The sequence below is a fragment of the Marmota monax genome, unplaced genomic scaffold, assembly GCF_021218885.2.
Source record: "Marmota monax isolate L192 unplaced genomic scaffold, Marmota_monax_Labrador192_F-V1.1 WCK01_AAM20220418_F8-fsc00460, whole genome shotgun sequence".
In the NCBI taxonomy this organism is placed as follows: domain Eukaryota; kingdom Metazoa; phylum Chordata; class Mammalia; order Rodentia; family Sciuridae; genus Marmota; species Marmota monax.
In genome coordinates this window covers 197,334-202,989 of record NW_026692817.1, presented here as the reverse complement: position 1 = coordinate 202,989, position 5,656 = coordinate 197,334, and the positions used below count along the sequence as shown (strand labels likewise).

The following is a 5,656-nucleotide window of genomic DNA, read 5'->3' as shown; positions in this document are numbered from 1 at the left end:
TTTCATTCTTCATAGATACCATTATATCAAAATTTTAATAAGCTACTTCTGAAGTAGATTAAAACTGGATTCAGTATTCTTTTCCAGAAATGACATTGGGAAGTCAGGGAAGAGTACTTGTATGTCTATAAACTTTCTTCTATCCAGTTTTAAAAACTATTTCCCCCCTAAAAAGAGTCCTGGTGGTTTTTGTTAAATCCTGCAATTTTTAGAATAAGGTATTTCTTTCTTGTTGCAGGAAATGTTAGCATTGCTTTGGGATGTTAAATGAAGGCAGTGAGATTTTGAAGACTGTACTACCTTGTGAGGAATCTGTCTCAGGTAAAACTTTGCATTATTTCCAGGCCAGTGGAGGATTCTCTCTACCAGTCTGGGGGAGACAGCTTCAGTCAGTTTGGAAGGGTCAAAGCAATATGGAAATACTTTTTTTTGAGATGCAACTATACATATATCCACCATCCTAAGTCCCAATGTATGGCCTCTTCCCTTTTAGGGCCCTCACTTTAGCACAAAAGCCCCATTGAGCATATCCATTTTGTCTCTTATTTGTTTGTCTTTTTTTTCTTTACCTCTGTGACCCTCATAGTTAAATCCTAGGTCTTATTTCCAATAGTCTCACTTAGGATGGGGAATTAGGTGCAAATAACTGATTCAGAAGGAGATTTTAGGAACAAGAATGAGGGAAAAGGAGAGTGAAACAGGTAAAATATACAAGAAAACACAGGCATATAATAGGTAGGTTGTATGCAATGGGAACTCAGTTCTCTCAGGATCATCCTAGAAAATAATCTTTTTACCTGAAGTAAGAGTGGTTGAAGGATTTACCCTCTCACTACCATCCTCAGTGATTGAGGGTTTCCCCAGGGTCATTAAATCTCTTGCACTTCTGGGCATCATTTGATATTGTGCCAAAAGATTTCCCATGGTATCAGACAAGGCTATGGGGGCAGAGAGGGAAGATATATACAATGTGATGCGATACATCACTGACAGTAGGTGTGAGACTAATCTGAGTTCACACAGAACTCTTCACTGCTGTTCTGCTGGAGTTCACTGGGCTAAGGAGATGAGCTACACTGGTACCAGAGTCACCTACTTTAGGAGGTGAAATGTAGATGCTGTACTCTACATTTGTAACTGCAGAAATCAGAGTGAACTGGCTTTCCTTATAAAGTCCACTTTGAAAACCAGAGGAGGTGAGCTGAAAGAATCACAGGAACAATAGGTATTTGCAGGAAGAAGACAATCTCAACAGAAACGAAGATGAAGAGAATTCTTGCATCCTGCATAGTGAAAACCAGCTAAGACTGTCAATTAATCAAAAAATTAAAAAAAAAATAGTTGATGTGAGGAAAAATACATTTCCTCAAATGATTAGAAATTAATGAGGAACTGGAAGAGATAAAGTAGAGGGATAGACATATAGATATATAGAATTAGAAAACAAACTAGCAAGGAAGAACAATCTGAACAAATAAAAACTATAAACCAGAAGTTGTCTGCTATGAAGTGTATTTTAAAAATTAAAAGATGGAATAAGAAGCTGTTAATTTTGAACATGGGAAAAAAATTACAGAACTGAGATTCTTTAAAACATCAAACTACTCTTTCCCCAATAGTAACAAACTCAAATTTAAAACAAAAGTACCAACTAATTTTTTTAAAAATTCTACAGAAACAATAGCACAGAAAAGAGAAAAAAGTCAGAGATAATGTATAGATTTTCTGGAATGCATGGACTAGCAAAGAAAATTTGAATAACATAAAAAATGACAAAATTCAAATTGTAAGAGATCAATGCATCTAAATGCCATGAAAAGAAAAATACTTGTATTGAGTGTAATGTGTATATTAATATTCTTTAATGATGAGAATTATTAGTTGTGAAAATTTTAACTAAATCTGCTTCTAGTACACAGATCAAGGTAAGAGTATAACTATGGAATGTGTTGTAAATATTACTTTATGTCAGTTTTCCTTAGGCATAATATATTATTTTAATGATTTTAATATCTTCCTTGTAAGTTTTTTGTTTTCTATAGAACACTTTTTCTATTATTTTCATCATCACCTATTTTGAATAATTTTAAAACATACAAGTATATTAGAATATAAATTTAGGTTATTAAACAGGAAAAAAAATTCTCTAAAAATAGAGAACGTGAAATATTACAATAAATGATAAAGTTGTATTCTTCATTGAATTAAGAGGATATTAAATACAGATATGTCTGCTTTGAAGAAGAAATATGCCTAATTTATAATGAAAGGGAAGTGGGTCTGGGATTATATCTCAATGGGAGAGTACCTTGTCTATCATGTGAGGCCCTGGGTTCAATCCTCAGCACTGCAAAAAATAGATAGATAGATAGATAGATAGATAGATAGATAGATAGATAGATAGATAGATAGAGGTATTGTGTTTATCTACAACTAAGAAAACTTTTTAAAAAGGTTACATTTATTTTTGAAGCTTTTTTGCAAAGAAGGTAACTTAGAAATACAATACTCTATTTTTCTAAATGTTATTTTTACTCACATTCTGCAAAACATTGGTTATATATTTTGGTGTTCTGCCCTGGAAAAAAATTTTTTGAATATCATCATCATCATTATCACCATAACTAACAGAGAGGTTGCATGGCTACAATGTGCCAGGGATTCATTTTAGTATTTTCTTTGTGGCTTCACATTTAGGTCTTCAAACAATTGTATGTGGGTTCTATGATTTCTTAATTTTCAAATGGAAATTTTAAGGAGAGAATGAAATAGTTAAATATGTTTCCTAAGATCACACAGCATAAAGGTGGCTGGGGTCTATTCAAGCTGTAAAAGTAAAAGAGAAATTGAAAAGGAGAAATGGAAAAGGGGGGGAAAAGAAGGAGTGAAGAACAGAAAGTGAAGAAGGCAGAAGGGTAAGAGAAATGAAGAAGAGAAGGAGAAACATGAGAGAAAGATGAATTGAGATTCAAAGACAGAAATAAAATCAACAGAGAGATATGGAAAGGTAATATGCTGTGAACAGTACAGTATATATGTACAAAATTATCCAATAAAGTGATAAATGTGTACTCTTTAAGAGCAAAGATGCAGAACATCTAACATTTAGCAAAGTGATTTTCAATAGCAAATGCTTAGATACTTTTGCATAATATTTATAGTGAAGTTATCAAAATTGAAGAAAATGTCAAAGAAGGAAAGAGAGAGAGAATGAATGGTTGATAAAAAAAATACTAAAGCACTTCACTAAATTTTATAATTTTTTTCCCAAAATACATCAGGTAAAAATCTCATCTTTGATCAGAAAGGAATCAAACAAGCCATACTGCCCTTTTTCCTGTCCCTGAACTGGACTCATCTCAGGCTTTTGAACAAGTACTTTTGATCCATCTCCCAAGGAGGCAATTGTCCCAGAAGCTATGATCACAAGTTGCAATGAGAGCCACAGTGACTTCATCCTCCAGGGCTTCTCTGACAAACCTTATTTGGAGAAGGTACTTTTTTGGATCATTTTGGTTTTTTTATTGCTTGACACTTGCAGGAAATATGGTCATAGTTCTTGTCTCCATGAAGGATCCAAAGCTCCACAGCTCCATGTATTTCTTTCTTTCCAACCTTTCATTGCTAGATCTCTGTTTTACCAGCAGTTGTGTGCCACAGATGTTGGTTAATTTATGGGGTCCAGAGAAGACTATCAGCTATATTGGCTGTGCTATTCAACTCTATGTCTTCCTGTGGCTTGGAGCCACTGTGTCCTTCTTGTTATCTTGGCCATGGACCGCTATGTGGCCATGTGTCATCCACTGCAATATCCACTACCATGCATCCCGGAGTTTGTCTGAAACTGGCTACCCTTGCCTGGGGAACTGGTCTGGTGCAGTCATTGTTCCAATCCCCTGCCACCCTCCAGTTACCCTTCTGATCCAGGATAGATGACATCGTGTGCGAAGTCCCAGCTCTCATTCATCTCTCCAATACAGATACTACCTACAATGAAACCCAGATGTCCATTGCTAGCATTTTTCTTCTGGTGGTGCCCTTGATCATTATCCTTTCTTCGTACGGTGCTATCGTGCATGCAGTACTGAGAATAAAGTCGAATTCAGGACAGAAGAAAGCATTTGGTACCTGTACTTCTCACCTTCTTGTGGTCTCCCTCTTCTATGGCACCGTCACAGGTGTCTACCTTCAACCCCCAAATCACTATGCTCATGAACGGGGCAAGTTTTTCACCCTTTTCTACATAGTATTAACCCCAACTCTCTACCCCTTCATCTACACTCTGAGAAACAAGGAAGTAAAAGGAGCACTAAGAAGATTATGGAGGAGGACTGGGTTTCCCAGAATAACTAAGAAGGTTGATATTTGTTTGCCTATTGCTTAACAAACAAAACAAAACAAAACAAAAACAAACAAACAAACAAAAAAACAATGAAGCAACCTCATCACAAAAGCTGCAGAACATAGGAAAGAACTATATTTTGTGATTTCAGTTTCAGCCATCAGGAGACACCAATTTTTATACAATATTTTATTATCCTTCAGTCATTGATTAGGCCCTTAATTTCTTCATGATGCTGATTTAGGCACAAGATGGTATAGAAATTAATACATTTAATAGTTATTTTCTTAAAAAGTATATAATACAGTTGAAATGTGGGGGGTACAAAAGAAACACAACACTTGCAAAATAAGATACCAAGTAATATATTTCATGCTTTTACATTGATTTCACTTTTTTCATTCTATGTTTCTCCAAGTTAAGCAAGTGCTTTCATCTAAATGTCTTGTCCCAAAAAGATTTCTAAAGTTTTGAGACACAGACTTTAAGGAAAAAACTCGTATTTACTTCTATAATTTAATCTAATGTATCTTGGTTCTGAATTGCTTCTGTCTCTCTGCCTCAATATAACATCATTGCTATTTAATGCACTTAGCTCTACCCAATGAAAAAGTGTAACTAATCACACTTACTGTTCCCTGATGTCATTACTCAAGGTTCTATGTCCACATTTCTAAATTTTTGGATTGATATTCTGAACCCTTGATTAAAGAACTTGGCTTTTGTTTTTTTCTTCATTCATTCTGTGTCCCTATTTTAACAAAATGTCTCATTTTATCAAATTCAATTCTTATTCATTTTCCATGTAGATATTCATTGATTTCCTATTATGTACCTATTGTGCATGAGATACTAGATTATAGATTGGCAGATACAACATACAAAATCATCAACATCTTGGAGCTATGTTCAAATGGTGGACACAGATATTAACCAAAATAATTTTTATTTAGTAGAGAGAGGATTGCTTCTTAATGGCTGCCTGGGGCTCATTACTATGCTACCTGCTTTTTGGCTTTTAAATATTATCCAACAAAGAACTACTTATTGGGCTGGAATTGTAGTTCCTTGGAAAAGTGCTTGCCTAGCATGTGTGAGGCACTGGGTTCAATTCTCAGCAATCTCATAAATAAACAAAATAAAGGTCCATTGACAACAAAAAATATTTTTATAAAAAAGATCTACTTATTGCTGCTTTAAAGTGTCTACTACTTTAGTTGGTTTAACTAAAATCATGACTCAGACTTGTTGACTATCCTGCATGGATATTCTGATCTACTGAGTTCATTCTTCAGCTGATCCCTGTGCACTGTT

The 5,656-nt window shown here is 34.7% G+C and overlaps 1 pseudogene; it reads left to right on the top strand.

Moving 5' to 3' along the window:
* The first annotated feature begins 3,419 nt into the window (after nucleotides 1-3,419).
* Nucleotides 3,420-4,384, top strand: LOC124095322 (olfactory receptor 2H2-like; annotated as a pseudogene).
* Nucleotides 4,385-5,656: the final 1,272 nt, after the last annotated feature.